The sequence below is a fragment of the Neoarius graeffei genome, chromosome 5 (genome assembly GCF_027579695.1).
Source record: "Neoarius graeffei isolate fNeoGra1 chromosome 5, fNeoGra1.pri, whole genome shotgun sequence".
Classification (NCBI taxonomy): domain Eukaryota; kingdom Metazoa; phylum Chordata; class Actinopteri; order Siluriformes; family Ariidae; genus Neoarius; species Neoarius graeffei.
The window spans coordinates 18,193,464-18,219,758 of record NC_083573.1 but is presented as its reverse complement, the minus strand read 5'-3'; the positions used below and the strand labels follow the sequence as shown (position 1 = coordinate 18,219,758).

Genomic DNA, 26,295 nt, shown 5'->3' with positions numbered 1-26,295 from the left:
TATGCCAGTCAGGTCGAGACGTAGTGGATGGCTGTAGTGTTTCCTGATTTGTAAACTCAAAAATGCATCGTGCTTCTTTGGCTGTTGTTGCCACCTTTTTGGGTTGCTTCACTGTCAGCTGCATGCTTCTAGCTCCTCACTCCTTGTGCTTGGATAACACTGCTCATTTAACTGTGTCACTTCTGCACCACTGCGTGGGACACTTTCCCTCTGCATCATCTGGTGTGCTTGTGATGTGGTTGGTGTCTGTTGTTGTTCGTGTGTGTTGGCGGAGTGTACATCGCATGTTTGTGTGGCTTGAATGGTGTCTAGTGAGTGTGTATGAATGGCATTCTACAAACTGCTTTCATGTTTTGTTGTGTTTAATTTTCTATTAATTTTATTTTTTTAATTAACCTTCTAATAGCACTGTAAAGTCTGTATTGGCTTGGGCAGAGGGCAAATGCATGGGGTTTACTTTGTGCTCTGACACTTTTCTTTTGGTTTTGTTTGGGTTTGTTTTGAGTGTACTTGAATTGATTTGTGATTTGATTTGATTGTGTTTGTGTGGTACCACAAAGAATTGAAGATGGTCTGTTTATGATTGAGGAAATTTGTTTTGTTGGTTTTCTGTTCTGGTGGGATGAAAACTGTGTCGAGGCCATTGCTGCACTGTCGCCTCCCAAGGCCTATTTGTTAACGCCCTCATACTGGAGTCTTTGCTCTCTTAACTTATTTTTACCTTTTTATGATTACAGTGAAATCAATAAATTGCATGCATTTGAAGAAGCCTGCATCTCTATCTCATCCATTTGATTGAATGGCCTGAATTAGGGTGACAATTCATAGCATTGTTTGAAGTGGGGTTAAGGCCAATTTATGCTGACAACCCAGTCCTCGCAGATAGCATAGCAGACAGTGTCTGCGTAGCCCCCCCACCTTCGCAGACGCTCTGCGTGCACCTCCCAAAAATTGTGACCACCGCAGAAGCCTCGCAGACAGCGCCGCAGACAAGAGGGCTCTGATTGGTCTGCTGTACACGCACTTCCGCTTCCCTACTTTCCCGGTTTGGTTTGTTTTCACGACCGGCATTTTTAAAAACACGAGCGAAGATGGAGCAGCACGAAGAGCGGTTGATTGAGGAAGTGAGGAAGTACGTACATCTATACGACTCCAGTTCTAGTCATTATAATAAAAAAAAAGTTCTAGTCATTATAAGTAACCGGAAGATAAACACTCCACTAACCACACCCACCAACTACTCCTAGCGACTTCGCGCCCCCTTGCGTTGTGCCGGTGAATAACATCGCGCACGCCTATTACTCCCCACTCAACGATAAATTACAACTGTCTGCGAAAAGCTATCTGCGAAAGCCTTGTCGCAAGAGCATGCAGAGGCCTTTATTCTGAGGGTTTTTTTGTTTGCTTGTTTTTTTGAATAAGACCTCAGGGAGGTCTAACCATTGGTGGTGGTAGACTCCAACCAGGTCTGCCACAATAAATATGTTGTGTACCTAAAGACTGTGTAGATGACCAGATGAAATTTTTGACCTTTACTGTCTATATTAGATTAGATTATTTGTTTCAAGATTCAAGACAACTTTATTTTCCCGTGAGGGAACTTCTTTTGTGGTTAGGCAAACATACATACATATCACCCTAATGTCCACAATGAATACTCAATAAAAGGGGAGGGGGGGGGGAACCTAGTAATGTGTGCATGTGAAAGAGGTCTTTTTGTGCATTCAATAGTCTGATGGATGCTGGCACAAAATCCACATGGCTTGCATAGTTTTTAGGGGCAGGGACTGAAATCTCCTCCCAGAGAGTAAGAGAACAAAGTGGTTGTTCAGATTGTGAGTGGGGTCAGACGCAATTAATTTACTTTTCATGATGGCTTTTTTCTCAAATATGGCTGAAAGTGTGGTCTGAGGTTGTCTAATGACCTTTGCACACGTCTTGATGATTCTATTTAAAGGGCCCTTGTTCAACTCACTCAGGGAGCCAAACCATGCCAAGATGCCATAGGTGAGGGTAGATTGAATGAAGCAGTTGTAAAATGCTTGTAGAATGGACTTATTGACCTGTAGCCATCGCAGCTTGCACAGATGTTGTTGACATTTCTCAAAGATGTGATTGGTGTTGTTTTTAAATGTCAGCTGATGGTCAATGATGGAGCCAAGGTATTTACGCTCCTCTGCCCTCCCAATTGTTTGGCCATCTACTTGAAGAGCAGGGGGGCTGGTGGCAGAGCACCTGAAATCTATGACCACCTCCTTGGTCTTGGAGAGGTTTAGATTCAGATAATTCTCCTTACACCAGAGTGAGAAGTTATCCATCACAGACTGCAGTCGTTGCACTGAGTTGGAGGTGTCCACAATGACTGTGTCATCAGAATACTTCAGATACATCATACCTGGATTCACACTACTGCAGTCATAGGTGTATTGCATAAACAGGACAGGGGAGATCACAGAACCATGGGGGCTTCCTATTGAGATGGTTTGGACTGAGCTGCAGTGGCCGTTAAATCTCACCCACTGCTGTCTGTCTGTGATGAAGGAGAGAAACTACAGAGTCAGGTGTGGGCTGACACCCAGTCTCTGGAGCTTATGGCCCATGATGTGAGGCTGCACCATATTGAATGCACTTGAAAAGTCAATGAACACCAGCCTGGCAAAGCTCCTTGGTTTGTCCAGGTGCATGCAAACACTGTAGCAGTGTCAAAACTGCATCATCTGTCCTTCCTATAGGCAAACTGAAGTGAGTCAATGGCCGCACACACATCCATCTGCCATTTAGTGAGAATGAGCCTCTCAAAGCTCTTCATCACTATTGATATCAATGCTACTGGACAAAAGTCATTTTTGCAGGTGGGCTTGCTGTTTTTGGGTACAGGACAGATGATAGAAGACTTCCAGAGGGCAGGGATGGAGTGCTGGGCAAGTGAGCAATTGAAAAGCTCACAGGAAACCCCTGACAGTTGCCTGGTGCAGGTCTTTAGAAGGCAGCCTGATATATTATCAGGTCCAGGTGCTTTACTTCCTTGAAGACTTTCTCAACATCCTCCCACTTAATGACAAATGCTGCCACTGATAGTGCTTCATTTGAGAGTTCAGTTATGAGTGTGTTCCTCTCTGTGGAAAAGTCCCTCTGCTCAAACCTGCAGTAGAAGTGATTAATATCCTCGGTAAAATCAATTGGTGTGCTGTGGGACAATGTATATTACGATTGGTGGAGAAGCCAACTAGTGTCTTAACATTCTTCCATGCCTCCCTGGTATTACTATTCAAAAAGTGCTTCTCCACGTTTTCCTTATGCACACTTTTGGCCACCTTAATTTGTTTAAGTTTCTTCTGGATCAGTTTTAATTCTATCTTGTTTCCTGCTTTAAAAGCAATTTTCTTTTCATTAATTATTGCCTTAAGTTCTTTTGTAATCCAAGGTTTATTATTGCAGAATATTTTCACTGTCTTTGAGGGTACAACACTTGCTTCACAGAACTTGATGTATTCTGTTACCACATTGTGGCAGCAGGGGCGTGGTCAAGCATCGGTCTGTGGCCGGAGGGCGGAGTCAGGGAAGGTAAGTGGCAGAATCACTACACCTGATGTCAATTAACCTGTGTTTGTGTGTCTTCCCAGTGACCACGCCCTATATAAGGAGAGAGAGAGCAGAGGAAGTGAGCTCTCTCCCCAACCAAACAGCTGATGTGTGTGTGTGCGCGTGTGTCTGAGTGGCTGGGAGAGTGAAATGCTGAAAAGTGTTGCAATAAAGAGTTTTTGGAAAACTCAGTTCTGGCCTGCCGTACTTCTGTGCTCCACCCACCCGCGCAAAGTTCTACAGTGGTGCCGAAACCCGGGATGGAGCACAGAGGAGAACAGCCCCATGGAGTCCTCCCCCCTCGCAGATCTGATCCACGCCCTCACCACGGCCCAACAGAGCCAGCACCAGGCGCTGGTCGCCCTCCGAAAGGAGCAAGAACATTGGTTCGAGGCCCTGGTGCTGGCGCAACAGGAAGATCGTCAGGCGTTCCGGCACCTCCTCACGTCGGCGGGGTCCGCCACCTCCACCGCTGTGGGCCCACCCCACCTCACCCTAACGAAGATGGGCCCGCATGATGACCCGGAGGCCTTCCTCGCACTATTCGAACAGGCAGCAGAGGCCTGGGGCTGGCCAGTGGAACAACGCACGGCATGCCTCCTCCCCCTGCTAACGGGCGAGGTGCAGCTGGCCGTGCTACTGCTCCCCACTGACAGCCGGCTGGTCTATGCAGACCTGCGCCAGGCTGTCCTCCAGCATGCGGGGTGCACCCCCGAACAACAACACCAGCGCTTTCGCGCTCTACGCCTAGAGGAGGTCGGCCGGCCATTCACGTTTGGCCAGCAACTTTGGGACGCCTGCCAGCGGTGGCTGAGGGCTGACAACTGCGACACCAAGGGAATCATCAATCTGGTGGCACTGGAACAGTTTATCATCCGGCTTCCCGAAGGAACAGCAGAGTGGGTCCGGTGCCATCGCCCGGCGTCACTGGATCAGGCCATCGAGTTGGCGGAGGATCATTTGGCGGCTGTTCCCACGGCAGGATCGCAGATCTCCTCTTCTCCTCTCTCTCTCTCTCTCTCCCCCTCCCCTTCTGTGTCTCATCCTCGCCCCGTTCCCTCACCACGGAGGCGGGGACCGGCTCCACCCCAGCCGGCCCGCCGCACCCGCGGTGCCCTCCCGTTTCCCACTTATGTGTCTGTCTCTCTCCCCCCTCAGATGAGTGAGCCCCAGAGTGCCAGTGCAGAGAGAAAGCCTGGGCCGGTTTGCTGGCGCTGCAGGGAGCCGGGGCACCTCCAGCATCAGTACTCGGTAATGGAGGTGGGCGCAGTGGTCCGGATCCCCGACGCGCCAGGAACCACCCTCAATCAGGCCGGAGCGTATTGCATACCGGTGAGTGTCCAAGGGGATACGTATCAGGCTTTGGTGGACTCTGGCTGTAATCAGACCTCAATCCACCAAAGCCTGGTGCAAGACGAGGCATTGGGGGGAGCACAATTGGTGAAGGTGTTGTGTCTGCACAGGGATGTTCACAACACACGACTTTAGTGTCAGTCCACATTCTATTTCGAGGGGAGAAATTTAGTGTAAAGGCGGCGGTTCATCCTCGCCTTACCCACTTGATAATTTTGGGGGCTGATTGGGTGGGATTTTGGGAGTTAATGACTCATTTAGTGAAGAGTGGGTCCTGTCATAGTTTAGCAGGGGGAGGTCCCAGAGTGGCCTTGGTGGGAGCAGCTGTCACAGATCCGTCTACGTCATCTCTGCATCAGAGTGAGGAGCAGTAGGCTCCTCCTCCCTCTCTCGGGGAATCCCTCGCAGATTTCCCATTAGAGCAGTCGTGAGACGAGACTCTGCGGCATGCGTTTGACCAAGTGAGAGTAATCGATGGTCAAATGCTCCAGTCAAACGCCACCCCATCCTTCCCCATTTCTCCATTATGAGAGAGAGATTATATTGAGTGACTCAGGATACTCAGACTAAGGAGACGGTCTCACAACTTTTGATTCCAAAGAGCCGCCGGGAATTGGTATTCCAGGCAGCTCACTTTAATCCCATGGCTGGACACTTGGGGCAGGATAAGACACTAGCCTGAATAATGGCCCGGTTCTATTGGCCAGGGATTCGCGGCGATGTCCTTAGGTGGTGTACAGCATGCCGCGAATGCTAGTTAGTAAATCCAGCGGCCATTCCAAAAGCGCCTTTGCGCCCTCTACCATTAATTGAGACCTCGTTCGAAAGAATTGGGATGGATCTCGTCAGGCCATTAGATCGGTCAACACGAGGGTATCGCTTTATTTTAGTTCTGGTGGACTGTGCAACGCGATACCCGGAAGCAGTGCCTCTTCGCAATATCTCAGCACGCAGTATTGCAGAAGTGCTCTTCCACGTCATCTCCCGAGTCGGAATCCCCAAAGAGATTCTGACTGATCAAGGCACTTCGTTTGTCACGCACACTGTGCGAACTGTATGGATTACTGGGAATTAAGCCAATCCGCACGAGCGTTTATCACCCACAAATGGACGGTTTAGTCGAACAGTTCAACCGCACACTCAAGAATATAATTTAAAAATTCATAAGCGAGGAAGCACGCAATTGGGATAAATGGCTCGAACCCCTGTTATTCGCAGTGCGAGAGGTCCCACAAGCCTCCACGGGGTTCTCCCTGTTTGAATTATTATATGGACGTAAGCCACGTGGCATCCTAGATGTACTGCAGGAAAATTGGCAGGAGGGACCTTCACCGAGCAAAAATGAAATTCAATACGTTATTGACCTGTGCGCAAAACTCCACACACTCACACACCTAACCCACCAGGAGAATTTGTGGCAGGCCCAAGAACGGCAAATCCGCCTGTATGACAAGGGTACGCGCCTTAGGGAGTTCGCACCGGGAGATAAAGTACTCCTACTGTTGCCCACGTCGAGCTCCAAATTGATCGCCAAGTGGTAAGAACCCTTTGACATCATACAGTGAGTCTGGGTTGTTGACTATGAGGTGAGGCGAATGGACGGGGTGGGGCACTACAGATTTACCACCTCAATCTGCTTAAACTCTGGAACGAGGAGGTCCCTGTGGCGTTGGTGTCGGTGGTTCCGGAGAAGGCGGAGCTGGGGCCGGAGGTTCAAAAAGGAACATTGACATCGCTTACCTCTCCAGTCCCCTGTGGAGACCACCTCTCCCCGACCCAACTCACGGAGGTTGCCCAGTTGCAGACCGAATTTTTGGACATGTTCTCGCCTCTGCCCGGCCGCACCCGCCTCATAGAACACCACATTGAGATGTCCCCGAGGGTGGTAGTGCGCAGCCGCCCTTACAGGCTACCCGAACACAAGAAAAAGGTGGTTCGGGAAGAACTCGAGGCCATGCTTGAAATGGGCATCATCGAGGAGTCCCACAGTGACTGGAGCAACCCGGTGGTCTTGGTTCCCAAGGCCAACGGGTCAGTCCGGTTCTGTGTGGACTATAGAAAAGTCAACGCGGTCTCTAAATTTGACGCGTACCCAATGCCTCGCATTGACGAGTTACTGGATCGACTAGGCACGGCTTGCTTTTATTCGACACTGGATTTGACAAAGGGTTATTGGCAGATCCCCTTGACTCCATTATCCCGAGAAAAAATGGCCTTTTCCACACCATTTGGCTTACACCAATTTGTCACACTTCCTTTTGGGCTGTTTGGGGCGCCTGCTACGTTCCAGCTGCTTATGGACAGGGTCCTCCGCCCCCACGCCACCTACGCGGCCACATACTTAGACGACATAATAATCTATAGTAATGACTGGCCGTGGCATCTGCAACACCTGAGGACCGTCCTTGGGTCGCTGAGGTGAGCGGGTCTCACGGCCAACCCGAAGAAGTGTGCGATTGGGCGGGTGGAAGTACGGTATCTGGGCTTCCACTTGGGCAATGAATAGGTGTGTCCCCAAATTAATAAGACGGCAGCGATTGCGGCCTGCCCGAAGCTCAAGACCAAAAAGGGGGTGAGACAGTTCCTGGGGCTGGCTGGCTACTATCGTAGGTTTATACCAAATTATTCGGACGTCACCAGCCCGCTGACTGATCTCACTAAAAAGGGGACACCAGATCCGGTCCAGTGGACGGAGCAATGCCAGTGGGCTTTCTCTGAGGTGAAGGCTGCACTGTGTGGGGGGGCCACTGTTACACTCCCCTGACTTTTCTCTCCCCTTTATGTTGCAGACGGACGCGTCGGACAGAGGGCTGGGGGCTGTTTTGTCCCAGGAGGTGGAGGGGGAGGATCGCCCCATGCTGTATATCAGCAGGAAGCTGTCAGTGCATGAGGGGCGCTACAGCACAATCGAGAAGGAGTGCCTAGCCATCAAGTGGGCGGTCCTCGCCCTCTGCTACTACCTGCTGGGACGCCCTTTCACCCTCTGTTCGGACCACGCACCCCTCCAGTGGCTCCACCGCATGAAGGATGCCAACATGCGGATCACCCGTTGGTATCTGGCACTCCAGCCCTTTAACTTCAAGGTGATCCACAGGCCAGGGGTGCAGATGGACGTGGCAGACTTCCTCTCCTGTCAAGGGGGGGGAGTCGGCTGTAGGCTGGACGGCTGCCCAGCCTGAGTCGGGCGGTGGGGGTATGCGGCAGTGGGGGCATGGTCAAGCATCGGTCTGTGACCGGAGGGCAGAGTCAAGGAAGGTAAGTGGCAGAATCACTACACCTGATGTCAATTAACCTGTGTTTGTGTCTTCCCAGTGACCACGCCCTATATAAGGAGAGAGAGAGTGGAGGAAGAGAGCTCTCTCCCCAACCAGACGGCTGATGTGTGTGTGCGTGTGTGTCTGAGTGTCTGGGAGAGTGAAACGCTGAAAAGTGTTGCAATAAAGAGTTTTTGGAAAACTCAGTTCTGGCCTGCCGTACTTCTGTGCTCCACCCACCCGCGCAAAGTTCTACACACATCTATAGCATCTTCTAGACTGTCAGCATCAGTGAGAGTCTACCAACCGGTACACTCAAAACAGTCCTGCAACGCTTCTATGCAAGAACTGTCCACTGCCTTACTGTTTTCTTAAACACTCCCTCCCGTTGGAGCTGAGTTTTATATACAGGGATAAGGTGTATTACATTATGGTCAGTTGTATTTAGTGGGAGCTTTTTCCTTGCTATGTATGCATTTTTCACATTTCCATAACAGAGATCAAGAGTGTTTTCCCCCCTGGTGACACAGTTCACATACTGCTGGAATGTGGGTAGTGATTTAGACAATCTACATGAATTAAAATCCCCCATAATAATAAATAGCAGCGAGTCTGGGTTGTCTGTTTCAATGCGCTGTGTACAGCTTGTGATAGTCTCTGCTGCATGAATGTTACTGCCTGAGGGCGGAACATAAACAACTATCACTCAGTGCGTTTACATGCACATAGAGAGAATCGAATTTCTGCCGTTGCTCGACTGAAATCGAAGTTCAAAATGCCATGTATACACCTTAATTCGGCTGAAATTGAACCGAACTTGATTTCTCGGAATCGAGCTACACGACCTAGATTATGCGATTTCTGCCGAGCTACTTAGTGCATGTATACCCTATTGAGCTACGTATTCGAGCTACTTACTTCAGCACTGCCCCTTCCGGAAGTGACGAGTGACGAGACCACAAGGGAAACACAACAGCCTCGGTCGGCATGACAACGAATCATGACAATGGCATGAATCTTTTCTTTTTGTGGCATTGTTTGCACTGTTAAAATTTAGCTCACTTACTGTATCACCAAATACATCTGTACAGCTGTTGCATAGCTGTGCATTGTGTACATAAGTCATTGTATGTGTGTGTGTGTGTATATATATATATGTCCAACATCTGAAGAATGTCAATAAAAACAAAACAATTGAACTTTTTGTGTGTTTATTAAGACATAAGTTAAATTGTAAGCAAAAAAAAAAATATTTTTTTGTAAGCAAAAAATGGACTTTAGAAAAATATTATTGTGCAAAATAAGTTGTCTTACAAAACAGTGGTCTGCGCCGGACAGTTTGTAGCCATACAGTCTGTTAGAGCAAGCCTAACAGCTTGAACACGGAACTGCCAGTGTTGCCAGATTGGGGGTTTTAAGTGCATTTTAGCGGATTTGAACATGTTTTGGGCTGGAAGACGTCAGCAGTATCTGGCAACACTATAGCTCTTCTTCATGACGACAACCGGAAGTGTACCAACACGATGGGGCGTGTAGCGCCACATGTGGCTCGGGTGCACAATGCACCTTGCACAATAGCCCGATTTCACTTGTGCATGTAGGATTGGATTTCTCTGGCACCCCTGCTGGGACCCTTTGCTCGATTACCGACAGCAGCTCGATTTGGACGTGCATGTAAACACACTGAGTGTCACTTGACCAAACTCACGGTGAAGATATCTTGCTCTGAAGGATATACATATAACTTCAATGTCTAGTATGCAACATGTTTCTTTAACATTAGCCGATCTACTCCATGCTTCATTTACGTATACACACAGACTGCCCCCACATCTTTTCCCACTACTGGATGCGTCCCTATGCAGCCGAAGTACAGTTCATTACAATAAGTAATTTCTAACATTCCTCAATCAGTCATTGAAGAATTTTTCTGACCACATTTCTTCCACAAAAGTTTTAATAATGCGTTAGACAGTTCTTAACCCAATTCCAGTAATTTCAGCAGTAACATCTTTTCCATGACATCAAGATATGTCTTCCAACATGGTTGTTTAAGAAACGAGAAGCTACTCAATGCATCAGTTAGGGTTAAAAGAATTGTTGCCAACTGCGGTAATTATCAAATCAAAGGCTCTGAAGTATTTGCTTATTTAAATCAAAATGGTGACCTTTTTTTGGCCAGGCAATGTATATACAGGACCAGTCAAAAGTTTGTACATCCCTACTCATTCATAGGTTTTTCTGTATTTTGGCTATTTTCTACATTGTAGAACAATATTGAAAACATCAAAACTATGAAATCACATTTGGAACATATACAGAATTACGTGGTAAACAAAAAAGTGTTAAACCCAAAATATTTTAGATTCTTCAAAGTAGCCACCGTTTACCTCGACGACATTTACCTTGATGACCAGTTTATTAGCAACACCTGTACACCTGCAGTCTTTAACTGTCCAGTTTGGATGAGTCTGTGCTCATGAAAGACTCACATTTTGGTTCCTGGCTCACAGGAGTGAAATCCAATTTAGTCTGCTGGAGCTCATCCACCTCAAGGTCAATGTTTTGTGCATGCTGAGATGCTTTTCTGCTTACCACAGTTGTAAAGATTGATTATATGAGTTACTATATCCTGCCTGATAGCTTGAACCAATCTGGCCATTTTCCTCTGATCTCTCTCATTAACAAGACAGAAGACTTGACCCACAGAACTGTCGCTTACTTGATGTTTTTCCACACCATTCTGTGTAAACGCCTCGCATTGGGCACCATGAAGAATCTGTTAAACTCTTCTGCCGGCATTTGTAGAGCAGCCCCGGTGTCTTTCATCGCACTGGTGGATAGCCTTGGTCCAAAGGCACGAGGATTTGGATATATAATCCACAAAGTTAAACCGAGCGGTGTCCTCTTGCCATATTTGCAGCTGGTCAACATCGATGCATAGACTTTCCTTTTCCAATGGTCCACTTAAACTTGGTGGTAAAACGATGAAGCTCCCACGTAAAATAGAAAAAACAGTTTTTTGACTGAATTATAAGCAGCTAAGTCTAATACTTGAAGCAGCTGAGGGATGCTGGATGGTGACTTGTTAATGGATGCGCTCGCCTATCAAGTAATGTCTAGTGATTAACTGACATAGAGTATAAGATGCTTAAAATTGTAGATTTATTTACCACAGTGCAGTTCACCACCAATATAAAACTACCGCTCGCCCAGCATAGCATGTCAAGCGAAGCAATCAAAAAACTGTGTGCACTTTGCCCTCCAGCAGCATCTGTCACCTGAGGAAAAGGTTCCTACCTATGTTGGACAATCATTGGACAAGAGTGACCCCTACAGGACACATCCATGCTAAACACCATGATAAACACAAAACATGACAAAAATGGCTCTTACACTCACATTATCAATATTATTTTTAGGGTTCCAAGCATCAAAGTCAGCTCAGACCTGCTGTTTCCTATCAATGGAAATTTCACGAATAGAAGGTTCTATGTGCCTCAAAAATATAATTTAAACATTTTTCATGAAATAAATCTATACTGTGGATGTCTGTGGAATTTATTTGATAGTGTAAGGGGTCCCTGGTTACAAAAATGCTGAGAACTTCTTGGTTGGTTTACTGGTTAAAAGGGGAAATTATGCACATTGCTTACATGGAAAACAGCTAACATTTCACTCCACCACCAGATGGCGCTGATGATCGCTGTGATTTTGGCCAGAGGCTTCCTGTTTAGTCTGCTTATTCACTGTAAAGCCATTTGACTATCCTATTTTTTTCACACCCAGTTTGGCAGTGATGACTGTGTTCATGCTTTTGTGCTTTCCTATATTTTCTAGGGCAGTTTCATTTTCTGCGCCTTTCAGGTCTCAAGCAATGATCAGTAGAAATAGGTTAAGTGTGCATAAGCTTTATAAAGGCTTATACAGCAAATGGACCACACAGTGAAAACGCATTAAAGGTCAGAGACAGCCAATACCATCTGTAGAGAGAGAAAGAGAGAAATGTGTCATCATCGATTGCGCTAATTCCTCCTCTTACTGACACTCTCTCTTTCTGTGTCTGTGTGTGTGTGTTTTCACCACTCCAGTGAGAGGAACAGTGTTTAGGGATCACTATGAGGAATAAGGGATGCTAAGGTGAACTATAAGAGGAGGATAGAGAACCATCTCTTAGACAATAATCCATGGCAGGTATGGCAGGGTATACAGAGCATCACCAACTATGTAGGGCCATGTAGTGAGACCCAGAGGCTCAAATGTATCACTGGCAGAGGAGCTGAACTGCTTTTTTGCACGCTTTGAGATACAACAGCACATAGCCATTCCACTGCTGCCTGCACTAGTCATTCAGTCCTGTGATATTGGTTTTCTTAGGAACAGGATTATTGTGGCGCGTTTGAAGCATGAGGGGACTTCACATAGCTCCAGGGATCTATTAAAGATCTGGGTGAAGATGGGAGCCAGCTGGTCAGCACAGACCTTCAGACAAGAGGGTGACACATCAACTGGGCCAGGTGCCTTCCTGATCTTCTGTCTGCGGAAAAGCTGACAGACATCCTTGTCACAGATCTTGAGTGCTAGTGGGGGGTCAGAGGCAGGGGGTGGCAGAATGGCAGGGGGTGTAAATGGGTCTTTAATGGCTGAATGGGGGAGAGGTGTGAATGTGTCAAATCTGCAGTAAAACATATTCAGCTCGTCAGCCAGTTGATGGTTCACTGCAGTGTTGGTGGATGGTCTCCTATAGTTAGTAATGTTCTGCAGGCTTCTCCACACTGACATCAGATCATTTGCTAAAAGGTTGTTTTTAATCTTATCAGCATAGCTCCTCTTAGCTGCTTTCACCTCCATTGTCAGTGTGTTTCTGGTCTGATTATACAGAACTCTGCCCATGTTTACATTAGACCGTATCAGCGGATCATCAGATTAACGTTTTAAAAATGATTAGTGTGCACACAGCAACACCAATACACGATTTGCATGCACACAGCAATACCAATACACGGATACGCTCGGCTCCGCAGGCATCCTGCGCTCCAAATCACTCCGCCCTGAACAGCGAGTGCCCTCTGGAGGGTGCGCACTCCGGCCTTGCGCAGCTCACAGAGCACGCGAGTGAAGTGAACAAGCTGTGATTCGGGACTGAGCCGCTGTGTGTGTGATCCCAGCGCACATCACTTACCACTTGCAAGTGGAAGGATGGCAAGCCTAAAGACAATCATAACTACACAATGGGCAGTATTTGCATCAGTATTTGCAGTATTTTCATACTTTTATACTCTTTAATGAAAGGTGATACAAGGCGGAAGTCCGCGCCGTTTTTCAGCAGTCGCGTCACATGACCAACGCCAGTGAATCAGGAAGGTGGATGTCACAGTGACGTTGTCCAATGAGACGCCAGCTAGAGCTCAGCACAGCGTATCTGCGTATTCTGAATGTTTACACAGCACCGGAGCTGACACGATCTGGATTGAATACGTGGACGCTGGCGGATTCCCGTTTCCCGGCGTTTCCAGGCGGTTTAATGTAAACGGACAGTGCATCCGCAAAGAAAACGAGACAGATACGGTCTAATGTAAACGTAGCCTCTGTCTCCACTTTTGTAGGCCTCTTCTTTGTTTTGACGAAGTTGCCTGAGTTTTGCAGTGAACCAGGGTTTATTGTTGTATATGTGGAAGGTTTTGGTAGGCACACACATCCTCACAAAAACTGATGTAAGATGTCACAGTATCAGTCAGTTCATGCAGGTCTGAGGCTGCAGCCTCAAAAACACTCCAATCAGTGCAGTCAAAGCAGGCTTGTAGTTCCACTTTGGCCTCATCGGACCATCTCCTCACCGTCTTAACTACAGGCTTAGCAGATTTCAGCTTCTGCCTGTAGGACGGGATAAAATGAACCATACAGTGATCAGATAGTCCCAAGGCTGCATGGGGGACATAGTGGTATGAGTCCTTTAAAACAGTGTAACAATGGTCCAGAGTGTTAGAGTCCCTGGTGGGACACTTAATGTGCTGTTTATATTTTGGCAGTTCGTGGTTGAGGTTTGCTCTGTTAAAGTCTCCCAAAACAATGAGCAAGGAGTCCAGGTGTTTTTTTCTCCACATTGTTTTTCTGGTCAGCCAGGTGTTGTAACGCCTCATTAATACATACCTGAGGGGGGATGTAAACTCCAACCAGAATAAATGAGGAAAACTCTTGCGGAGCATAAAACGGTTTGCAGTTTATGAATAATGACTCCAGATGAGGACTGCACGATTTGTTTAGAACTGTGACATCAGTACACCAACCTTCGTTAATGTAAAAGCAGACTCCGCCTCCCCTCGTTTTCCCCGTGAGCTCCGTTTCGCGGTCCGCTCGGTGCAGGTGAAATCCAGGCAGATGGAGAGAAGAGTCCGGGATGTGCTCACTGAGCTAGGTTTCAGTGAAGCACAAGGCAGCAGGTCTGTTAAAATCTGTGTTAATTGAGTTGAGGAGCAGCAGTTTGTCCATCTTATTGGCCAGAGAGCGGACGTTAGCCAGGTGAATAGACGGGAGCGCAGTGCGAAACCCCTGCTGCCTCAGCCTGACAAGTACGCCGGCTCGCTTCCCCCGATGTCTCCGGCAACCTCGGCGTAATCCATAGAGAGCTGCTGCTCCTCCAACAAGTAGCTCTGGAAAACTTTCCAGATCAATGAAAGCCGATGAAAAAACTTTAGTGGTGGTTATTCCAATTTTTATAAATTCTTCTCTGGAGTATGTGACCAGCAAAGGAGCGCAAAAAACACAACAAATACACAAAAATATAGAAAGTACGAGAGAGCGAAGTACAGAGGCAACCGTCCACGGCGCCATCTTGGATACATTTTTTCATTCTTACAGTGCTGAATTCACTTCTTTAGTCCTGAAATATCTTCTCAAACCTCACTTTATATGGATGGATGTTATTTTATAACACTATATTCAACACTAGGAATACTGCTGGGTGTGTAATGCTGGGATCAGACCATACGATATTTTTGTCTTTCCTGATGGTCACCATGTCAGATGAGGCAATCATAATGGCATAAATTCTTGCCATGTCTTGGTTGGTAGACTGGCAACACTACAAGTTTGACCCCAACCAATCATCATTAACATCCTTGCATGTTTATACTTTTATACTTGAACAATTCCTAATTCCACAGGTCACTTTATACTACTGCACTTTATGATATTTTTGCTGCTGCATATTTTAATATACTTTTATATTTATTTCATTCTGTGTACACTTGTTGCATACTGAATGACAATAAAGGTTGTTTATGTCTATATTGTCGGGGAGGAGGGTCAAGAAATTGTTAGTCATGACTATCAAGGAACATGCTGTAGGAGTTGTCAAATTAGGTGGGAAAATACAAAAGATTCTGACATGCTAGACTTTTTATCAGGGTGTCATACAGTGGTGCTTGAAAGTTTGTGAACCCTTTAGAATTTTCCACATTTCTGCACAAATATGACCTAAAACATCATCAGATTTTCAGACAAGTCCTAAAAGTAGATAAAGAGAACCCAGTTAAACAAATGAGACTAAAATATTATATTTGGTCATTTATTTATTGAGGAAAACGATCCAATATTACATATCTGTGAGTGGCAAAAGTATGTGAACCTCTAGGATTAGCAGTTAATTTGAAGGTGAAATTAGAGTCACGTGTTTTCAATCAATGGGATGACAATCAGGTGAGAGTGGGCACCCTGTTTTATTTAAAGAACAGGGCTCTATCAAAGTCTGATCTTCACAACACATGTTTGTGGAAGTGTATCGTGGCACGAACAAAGGAGATTTCTGAGGACCTCAGAAAAAGCGTTGTTGATGCTCATCAGGCTGGAAAAGGTTACAAAACCATCTCTAAAGAGTTTGGACTCCACCAATCCACAGTCAGACAGATTGTGTACAAATGGAGGAAATTCAAGACCATTGTTACCCTCCCCAGGAATGGTCGACCAACAAAGATCACTCCAAGAGCAAGGCGTGTAATAGTCGGCAAGGTCACAAAGGACCCCAGGGTAACTTCTAAGCAACTGAAGGCCTCTCTCACATTGGCTAATGTTAATGTTCATGAGTCCACCATCAGGAGAACACTGAACAACAATGGTGTGCATGGCAGGGTTGCAAGGAGAAAGCCACTGCTCTCCAAAAAGAACACTGCTGCTCATCTGCAGTTTGCTAAAGATCACGTGGACAAGCCAGAAGGCTATTGGAAAAATGTTTTGTGGATGGATGAAACCAAAATAGAACTTTTGGTTTAAATGAGAAGCATTATGTTTGGAGAAAGAAAAACACTGCATTCCAGCATAAGAACCTTATCCCATCTGTGAAACGTGGTGGTGGTAGTATCATGGTTTGGGCCTGTTTTGCTGCATCTGGGCCAGGACGGCTTGCCATCATTGATGGAACAAAGAATTCTGAATGATACCAGTGAATTCTAAAGGAAAATGTCAGGACATCTGTCCATGAACTGAATCTCAAGAGAAGATGGGTCATGCAGCAAGACAACGACCCTAAGCACACAAGTCGTTCTACCAAAGAATGGTTAAAGAAGAATAAAGTTAATGTTTTGGAATGGCCAAGTCAAAGTCCTGACCTTAATCCAATCGAAATGTTGTGGAAGGACCTGAAGCGAGCAGTTCATGTGAGGAAACCCACCAACATCCCAGAGTTGAAGCTGTTCTGTATGCAGGAATGGGCTAAAATTCCTCCAAGCCAGTGTGCAGGACTGATCAACAGTTACTGCAAATGTTTAGTTGCAGTTATTGCTGCACAAGGGGTTCACACCAGATACTGAAAACAAAGGTTCACATACTTTTGCCATTCACAGATATGTAATATTGGATCATTTTCCTCAATAAATAAATGACCAAGTATAAATTTTTGTCTCATTTGTTTAACTGGGTTCTCTTTATCTACTTTGAGGACTTGTGTGAAAACCTGATGATGTTTTAGGTCATATTTATGCAGAAATGTAGAAAATTCTAAAGGGTGCACAAACTTTCAAGCACCACTGTAGAGTGTCTCAGACACAACATTGCTGTTCTGTGATTATTTTGCACAACAAGGCATGTTCTTTGTTCCTGATATTCATATTCAGGCCTGATTCTGATCCCAGCATTAGTGATTTCATTAGTGATGCTGTACTGAGCTGATTCTTAATATTCCCTCATTTGTAACTGCAGGACCACACATATGGCATGAGAAGTTTGCGATAGCTAATGGACCCTGCCAGTCTTCCATTGACATTGTGACTGGTGAGGCTCAGTAGGACCCTGAGCTCAAGCCACTCACGCTGCGTTATGATCCATCAGTATCACTGGACATCATCAACAATGCCCACTCCTTCCAGGTCACTTTTGCAGATGATGAGGACACAGCAAGTGAGTGCATAATGTCTCTTAGATTACTAACATTACAAATGGCACCAAACTACAGTGTTCATTTGACCCTTACTGTTTAAACACCACCTGTAGTGTTGTCACTTACACTCACCAGCCACTTTAATAGGAACTTGCTCTTGATTCAAAGATTCCTGTTGTTGGCTGCAGGAGTGGAACCCAATGTGGTCTTCTGCTGTTGCATGCTGAGATGCTTTTCTGCTCACCACGGTTGTAAAGAGTGATTATATGAGTTACTATATCCTTCCTGGCAGCTCAAACCAATCTGGCCATTTTCCTCTGACATCACTTAACAATAAGATGTTTCCACACACAGACCTATCACTCACTCAGTGTTTTTTTTTGTTTTGCGCACTATTCTGTGTAAATTCTAGAGACTGTTGTGCATGAAAACTCCAGCAGATCAGCAGTTTCTGAAATACTCAAACCAGTCCATCTGGCCCCAACACCCATGCCACAGTGGAAGTCACAATTTGAGATCACAATTTTTCCCATTCTGATGTTTGAAGTAAGCATTAACTGAAGCTCTTGAATTGTAGTTGCATGATTTCATGTATTGCACTGCTGTCATGGTATTGGCTGATTAGATAACTGCAGAAAACAATAGGTGTATGGGTGTACCTTGTTGAACTAAGACTTTTGAGTGATTGATTTTAGACCTGTAATTGTTGTACTGTTTGACTCTTGCACCCATTAACCTGATATGTATAGTGTTTGTGGATGTTAATTCGGAACAGTGAGCATTAAATCAGTGCTATAGGTGTTAATTTGGCACTAGGAATTTTGCCTTGATGTGATGACGTATGTGATGGACCTTATCCATCACCTTATTATATTTTATGTATAATAATCTAGAATTAATTCATTTGTATATCATAGTCTTGAGATGTCAGTACTAAAAAGGTCAAGATGTGTAATTTAAACCAACTAAAAAAAAGAAGAAAAAAAGCCCCAGGATCCTGGAGATGAAGTACAGTTATTTCTGTGTGTCCGCTGGGATTGTTTAGTCATATTTACCCAGCATTCAAATGTCCTAATGAGGAAGTGTGAGTTGAAAGACTACACACAAAAATGTCCTAGTGAACTTTTGACTCATACTCAGTTAAACATTAAACACTACACTATGTGCAAATGTGTCAGTCTGTGATGGAAATAATTTCCTGAGCAAAAAAGCAGACTGTTGCACACAGATGTGTTGTGAAGACAGTATAATTTTATTGGACTATCATATATCTTCATGCGTGTGCGCGCACACACACAGTTATCTCAGAATCAGACAAAACTCTATTTATCCCCGAAGGGCAATTAGAAGGGCAAAGAGTGGTACATTAAAATAAGAGCAAGAGAATAAAATCACAAAAAGAATAAAATCACAAAAGTGGGTGGGCAAAAAACAAACAACAGCATATTATGTACAATGTAAAATGGCAGGCCTGCTGCCAGTAACAAAGTAAAAAAAAAAAGCAGCAGATAAAATATGGCAAATAAATAAAATGAAGCGTGGATAAAATTCAAGTGACAATATGATTAGAATGACATTGTAGTTAAGGTGACAAGGTGATATTGTAATATTGCACATCAGGACATGTGATATTGCACTAGAGTATTGTACAGAAGACTTAAGTTATTCTAACTGTCTTAGACTTCTTAGAGTTCAGGAGGAGAATAACAATAGAATAATAATAATAAGTCCAGAATCCAGAGGATGAGCTGGCTGCTCATGTTGAAGTTCCGGTGGAGTCTCTCTGCCAGAATATGCGGTTGCAGGGTATTAAAGGCCAAAGAGAAATCTGCAAACAGGAGTCTGACGGAGGTATTGGGAAGCTCCAGGTGTCTGTGAATAGTGTCGATGATGAAGGCTTTGGCATCGTCGACACCTTTATGGCTTTGATATGCAAATTGGAGCGGATCAAGTTGTGAATTGGTCAGAGTGAGAATGTATTGCCTGACAAGCCTCTCCATAGCCTTCATCACCTGGGAGGAGAGGGCCACTGGGCGCAGATCGTTCAGGGCCATGGGGGGGCTTCTCTTGGGAATGGGGACAATTGTTGAGTGTTTCCAACATTTGGGGACAGTTCCTGTGTTGATGGAGATCTGAAACAGTTTCTGGAAAACACTCCCTAACTGGTCCGCACAGTATCTAAGGACCTGGCCACTGACGTTATCAGCTCCAGATGCGCTGTTAGCCTTAGACCTCTTAAGGGCCCTCACTACATCAGTGGTGGGGAAAGAGATACTAGAGTCATCAGGTATGAAGTTGGATCTGATGTCCTCTAACTGGGTGGAGTTGTTGATCTCAAATATGGAGAAGAAGGAATTAAGGTCATTGGGGAGATATGCTGGTGTACTGCCAGGGATGTTAACAGAGTTGTTACTGATAGGAAGGTTAACAGCCGCCATTCTCTTCAGGCCCTGCCAAGCTGAGTGGAGGTTTCCATGAGAAAACTTTTCTTCCACTTTGTTCTTGTAGTTCAGCTTGGCAATCTTAATAGCCCTCTTGACCTCTTTATTAACCTCCTTTTTCTCCATCTCTGACCCAGAGAAGAAGATCCGTTTCTTCTTATTGATAATGGTTTTTAGCTCCTTGGTGACCCAGGGTTTATTGTTAGGGAAGATGGTAACAGTCTTGGAGGGTATGATGTTTTCCTCACAGAAGTTGATGCATGATGAGACGACATCCACCTGTTCGTTTATGTCATCAGAAGAGGAAAGGAGGTTAGTCCAGTTAGTAGACTCGAAGCAACCCTGGAGGATTGCTATACTCTCGTTAGTCCACTGCTTGATGGTCCTGGTAACCTTCTTAATTTTCCTGATGACTGGGATGTAGGCAGAAGCGAGCAGGATGGTGAGGTGATCAGCAGAGCCGAGGGGAGGAAGAGTGACAGCTCTGTAGGCATCCGGGACAGAATCTATCAAATGTCTTTCCCAGATGAGTGGAGCAATGGATGTATTGTTCAAAGCCTTTCAAAGATTTTCCAGGATTGCAGTGATTAAAATCTCCAAGAATGAATTTGGGGGAATCAGAGGATAAATGTTCAAATTTGTCCAGGGAGCTTTTGATGAGGTCAGTTGCTGAAGTGGAGTTAGCTTTGGGGTGTATGTAAACCAGGACGAAGAAGAGTTGAGGGAACTCTCTGGGAAGGTAAAAGGGACGAAGAGACAGAGCCAGGAGCTCAATGTCTGGAGTGCTCAGCTTCTCTCTGACGTGGACAGTGGAGCACCAACGGGGGTTGATATAGAAACACACACCACCACCATGTTGTTTACCGGTGACGTCACTGTCACGGTCGAGCCTGATGGGGGTGCCAAATCCATCAATGTACAGCGCTTTGTTGTCATTGCCATGGTTGAGCCAAGTTTCAGTAAACGCCAGAATAGAAGCATTCCTGTACTCATGCAGATGGTTCACATTAGCCTGAAGTTCGTCTGTTTTATTCCTTAGTGAGCAGACATTGGCGAGGATGACTGCAGGCAGTGTCAGCTGTTTACCTGTTGCTCGCTGAAGTCGCGCTCTGATACCTCCCTTCTTTTTTCCCCGTCTGGTCGCCTTGTGAAGTCTCTGTTTGGAGTTGGACTGATCCGCCTTGGATGTTTGTTTCTGAATCTCCTTAGGAAGTGTATCGGGGGAGAACGGAGCCGGACTGAGGTTGAGACACAGCAGCAGCTCCCGTGAATATGTAATCCTTATTATCTCCGAGGGTGAAGCAGCAATCGAATAAACCAACATGTGTAAAGCTGCCAGCGTGTAAATAATTCCGGAAAAATACATTCCGACAGTGTAATAAAACAAACAAACAAACCAAAAACACAAACAAAACAAAACACAATAGAAAAAATAAAAATAGGAAAACCGCTCAGTGCTCAGACTGGTCAACCGCAAGAGCAGTGACCCGGAAACGGAAACTGTGATCTGGGTAAACAAATCACAACATTGTACATGCAAGAATGTATGTGTCTTAGGGGAGGGTAGTGGTTGTATTATCATGTCTCCATTCTCATGAATTTGTGGTTTTCCTTAAGTGAAGCTGATTGTAATTATGACAGAAAGAACTGTATTTCATTAATTATGTCAAATGTCTTGTCAATTGATACATCATGATGTTTTTTTGTTGTTGTTGTGTTTGCATCATCAGCTCTGACAGGGGGGCCAATAACCGGCACCTACAGACTGAAACAGTTCCATTATCACTGGGGATCAAGTGATGATAAGGGCTCCGAGCACACAGTTGATGGAAAACTGTACCCTGCTGAAGTATGTGCCTTCCATATCCTAATCCACATCTTGGTGCCTACACAAGTTTGCCTAATTCAGTAGACTTTTAGGCTTGCATGCGATTCATTAGAATATGCACAGTTTTATAAATGACGAACTAAATTGTTGGCTTTAGTGCAAGTAAAGAAGTGGCTTCTTTTCATCTTCCCTAGCTTCATCTAGTTCACTGGAATACTACATATCCCAACTTTGGAGAAGCTGCGAGCACGTCTGATGGCCTTGCTGTAGTTGGAGTCTTCTTGGAGGTCTACACACATGAGAAAATTTATTCCTTTATTCTATTTTGTGATAAAACAGAACTTGTGATAAAATACTGTGGCATGAAGGACATCTCTTGTGTATTTCAAGTGTGTTCATTTCTGTATTTACTTTCAACATATTGGTGATGAAAACCCTCGACTCCAGAAGGTCCTTGATGCACTGGATGCCATTAAAGGAAAAGCAAGTTCTCTTAAAATTTCATGGGACTTTTATGTTAAGGATTAATTTCGTAAATTATTTCTGAGATAAGTTAGCTAATCATGACATTCTGGCTTTCCACCCAGGGAGCACAGACTTCATTTCTAGACTTTGACCCCACTATCCTGCTGCCTAGCACTCTGGAGTACTGGACATACAATGGCTCTTTGACCACGCCCCCTCTACTTGAGAGTGTTACATGGATCGTTTGCAAGAAGTCAATTGGTGTTAACTGTACACAGGTCCTGTCGATTTCATTAACATATTATTCATAGGACCTAAGACCTCATACTGGAACAGTTCTAGCTGCTCAGCATATACTGTACATATCGATATACACTCACCATGATAGTAAAAAGTGATTGTATGAGTGACTATATCCTTCCTGGCAGCTTGAACCAATCTGGCCATTTTCCTCTGACCTCTCTTATCAACAAGGCATTTCCACCCACAGAACTGTCGCCCACTCAGTGTTTTGTTTTTTTTTTTGCGCACCATTCTATGTAAACTCTGACTGTTGCGTGTGAAAACTCCAGGAGATCAGCAGTTTCTGAAATACTCAAACCAGTCCATCTGGCTCAAACCAACACCCATGCTCCAGTGAAAGTCACACTTGGATCACAATTTTTTTCCATTCTGATGCTTGAAGTGAAAATTAACTGAAGTGCTTGATTTGTATCTGCATGATTTTATGCATTGTGCTGCTGTCAAGGGACTGGCTTATTAGATAACTGCAAAAAACAGTATGTGTGTGGCCAGTGAGCATAATAAAGCAGCATGTTCTGAAATGTTAATGTTCCATAGCAATCTGGAGGAAGTTTACAGTGGTGCTTGAAAGTTTGTGAACCCTTTAGAATGTTCTATATTTCTGCATAAATATGACCTAAAACATCATCAGATTTTCACACAAGTCCTAAAAGTAGATAAAGAGAATCCAGTTATACAAATGAGACAAAAATATGATACTTGGTCATTTATTTATTGAGGAAAATGATACAATATTACATATCTGTGAGTGGCAAAAGTATGTGAACCTCTAGCATTAGCAGTTAATTTGAAGGTGAAATTAGAGTCAGGTGTTTTCAATCAGTGGGATGACAATCAGGTGTGAGTGGGCACACATTTTATCACACATGTCAGTATTTCCCTGCCATCTGGCAAGAGCACTACTGAATCTTTGTTGTTTTTTTGCACTCCACTTTTTCTTTATAGAGTAGATAGTCATAAGAAGATTAATATACTTCTGTGAATTGGGGGTAGGCCACTCGGCCCATCGTAATCACGATTCACCAAAACATACACACAAATAAACCAAAAGTCCAACACTATGCTGCAGGAATATTTTTTAAAAAGTGGGCCATCCGTCATGGCTACTGTCAGTAATCTCTTTCTGCCTGCTTTAGGATCATGGCAGCTTTTAGCAGAAACCATCACAATATCCCTAAAAATATCTCTTTCACAGATACTGTACTGTGCAAGCATTTCAGTTGTGCAGTTTTCTAAGGAAATCAGTACTTATTAATTAGTAGTTCCAGGTTTCTTGGAGAACTTGATACAGTTCTTCTTCTTCTTGGTCTATTACTTACTATGGTCCAAATAATGAATCAAATAAAATAAAAAAAATCTTTGTAGCTCTAAATGTTGGGGAGTTTTTTTTTTTAAACAAAAAAAGTAATCCTTCGAAATCTAAATTTTCTTTTCCACTGATACAAATGCAGTAAACACAACAGAGGCATCATAAGACAAAATGCATATAAGATGTGTTGCCTAAAACATTTGCACAGTACCGTATGTGTGTCATGGCATCATAACTACACTGAGAAACACACACGTACAATATCTGCACAAATCCCTCAGAGGAGAAGTGTAGGGTATGTTTGAGTATGGAATCCTCAAAATGGAAGTCTTTTTTGAATTTGATGTCTTCTAGAGCAGCTTAGAATGAACTGTGATCTTTGTGTGAAAGCGTATGTAGTGTATGTTCAGTTTCTTATGATTCCCTAAAGATATCTAATGAACACATAGTTGCTGGTGAGTTGTGCTTAAAGGAAGGGCTAGTGCAAAAAATAAATAAATAAATAAATAAATAAATGTCATGGGACCAGAGAATTTGTGGTGAGGAGTTGAACGGAAAGTACCTGATGTGTTGATTGTGTTAGATTTCGAATGAATGTGACACACTACTGTTCAGGATATGTTAGAACTATATTATGCAAAATTATTAGAAGATTTTAATTAAAAATGTTATATTAAATTATTAACATTACTTTTTGTGCAGTAAATAAGACAGCTAAGAAAAACCAAATAATTGCCATGCTAAACTGTTTAATTTATATGAATTAAAATCATTAAATGCTTAGCAGGTGATGCTTATGGCAGATGTTTTTTTTTTTGACAAATCTGTCCAGCAAAATCCATCCAATAAAAATATCATTAAGCACAGAGTCATAACAGTGGGAGCTCCATACTTAAGAGAGCATGGTAATGCATCGGCCTGATTTTTGATGCCTTTTGTGACCGTACGAATAATGTCCGTGTACCACGACAGAGAACCTGATCATACAGTGGTGCTTGAAAGTTTGTGAACCCTTTAGAATTTTCTATATTTCTGCATAAATATGACCTAAAACATCATCAGATTTTCACACAAGTCCGAAAAGTAGATAAAGAGAACCCAGTTAAACAAATGAGACAAAAATATTATACTTGGTCATTTATTTATTGAGGAAAATGATCCAATATTACATATCTGTGAGTGGCAAAAGTATGTGAACCTCTAGGATTAGCAGTTAATTTCAAGGTGAAAATAGAGTCAGGTATTTTCAATCAATGGGATGACAGTCAGGTGTGAGTGGGCACCCTGTTTTATTTAAAGAACAGGGATCTATCAAAGTCTGATTTTCACAACACATGTTTGTGGAAGTGTATCACGGCACGAGCAAAGGAGATTTCTAAGGACCTCAGAAAAAGCATTGTTGATGCTCATCAGGCTGGAAAAGGTTACAAAACCATCTCTAAAGAGTTTGGACTCCACCAATCCACAGTCAGACAGATTGTGTACAAATGGAGGAAATTCAAGACCATTGTTACCCTCCCCAGGAATGGTCGACCAACAAAGATCAGTCCAAGAGCAAGGCGTGTAATAGTTGGCGAGGTCGCAAAGGACCCCAGGGTAACTTCTTAGCAAATGAAGGCCTCTCTCACATTGGCTAATGTTAATGTTCTTGAGTCCACCATCAGGAGAACACTGAACAACAACGGTGTGCATGCCAGGGTTGCAAGGAGAAAGCCACTGCTCTCCAAAAAAAACCATTGCTGCTCATCTGCAGTTTGCTAAAGATCACGTGGAAAAGCCAGAAGGCTATTGGAAAAAATGTTTTGTGGATGGATGAGACCAAAATAGAACTTTTTGGTTTAAATGAGAAGCGTTATGTTTGGAGAAAGGAAAATACTGCATTCCAGCATAAGAACCTTATCCCATCTGTGAAACATGTTGATGGTAGTATCATGGTTTGGGCCTGTTTTGCTGCATCTGGGCCAGGATGGCTTGCCATCATTGATGGAACAATGAGTTCTGAATTATACTAGCAAATTCTAAAGGAAAATGTCAGGACATCTGTCCATGAACTGAATCTCAAGAGGAGGTGGGTCATGCAGCAAGACATCGACCCTAAGCACACAAGTCGTTCTAGCAAAGAACAGTTAAAGAAGAATAAAATTGATGTTTTGGAATGGCCAAGTCAAAGTCCTGACCTTAATCCAATCGAAATGTTGTGGAAGGACCTGAAGCGAGCAGTTCATGTGAGGAAACCCACCAACATCCCAGAGTTGAAGCTGTTCTGTACGGAGGAATGGGCTAAAATTCCTCCAAGCCAGTGTGCAGGACTGATTAACAGTTACCAGAAACGCTTTTACTTCTGCCCCTGTTTTACAGCATCCTGACCTGACCAAACCATTCACCTTGGA

General features: G+C 44.3%; 1 pseudogene; it reads left to right on the top strand.

Moving 5' to 3' along the window:
• The first annotated feature begins 2,786 nt into the window (after nt 1-2,786).
• LOC132886215 (carbonic anhydrase 2-like) lies at nt 2,787-22,604 on the top strand (annotated as a pseudogene).
• Nucleotides 22,605-26,295: the final 3,691 nt, after the last annotated feature.